Raw genomic sequence first — 1,277 nt, forward strand, 5'->3', positions numbered from 1 at the left:
TACTCAAAAGGAAGTTCGAGGATTCCTAAGAAGACTAAATTACATAGCTCGGTTCATTTCACAACTAACCGAGAAATGTGACCCCATTTTCCGTCTCCTTAAGAGACAGAACCCATGTGTATGGGACGAAGAATGCCAAAAGACTTTCGACAAGGTCAAATAGTACTTGTCCAAAGCCCCGGTGCTGATGCCACCCAACCCAAATAAGCCATTGATCCTGTATCTAGCGGTATTTGAGAATTCCATGGGATGCGTTATTGTAATACCCTGAAAATTTTTACAGTAAGATATTATCCTTGATATAGTAAAATAAGGAAATAAAGTGACAAAAAGGGAAATTTTGAGTTATGTCAAAATTGGGAAGTATATTATGATATATTAATTCAAGAAAAGACTAAATTGTAAAAGTGAGAAAAATTTTGTTGCACAAGAGTAAATACTCAAATTTTGAGGGGTTAAAGTGTAAATATGATGTAACACCCCGAACCCGAAACCGACACCGGAGTCGAACACGAGGTGTTAACTGACTTTAACCCCTTATAAAAATTTATTTTCCAGACACTGCCCAATCTGTGTACTAGTCGTTTTAAAAATCATATCTTGAGTTTCGTAACTCGAAAATCAGTTTCGTAATTTTTCCCAGAAACTAGACTCATGTGCCCATCTATTTATTTTTTTCTAGAATTTTTGGTCGGGCCAATTAGTACAGTTTATTAGTCAAAGTCTCCCATGTTGCAGGGGTCGACTACACTGACCTTTGCCCATTACGACTTGGATATCTCCCTGCACGGGGCTTCAATACTGATGCCGTTTGTTTCTATGAAAACTAGACTCAGAGAGGAATCTATACATATATGGTACGACCCCTAATTATCTCTGGTTAATTTATAATGAATTTCCAAAGTCGGAGCAGGGAATCCAGAAACCGTTCTGGCCCTGTCCCACAAAAATCTGATTATCTCTTAATATACTGCCCATATGATCTTTTCGTTACTTCCTCATGAAAACAGACTCATCGAGCTTCGATTACATAATTTATTCATCAATTAATTCCACTCCTACTATTTTTAGTGATTTTTCAATCTCATGACACTGCTGCTACCAGCATCTGTTACGAAAGTAACTAGGTCCATTTCATGCCTACCCTTGATCCAACTCAATCGAACATTCGTGCCATTTTCGCATGGCTTAAAGTTTACATGCCAAAGTTCAAACACAACGTAATAGCTTATACATGCCAAAATGTTCTTCTAAGCCAACTAAGAAGAAAGTACCAA

This window comes from Gossypium hirsutum, chromosome A08 (assembly GCF_007990345.1).
Source record: "Gossypium hirsutum isolate 1008001.06 chromosome A08, Gossypium_hirsutum_v2.1, whole genome shotgun sequence".
NCBI classification, from domain to species: Eukaryota; Viridiplantae; Streptophyta; class Magnoliopsida; order Malvales; family Malvaceae; genus Gossypium; species Gossypium hirsutum.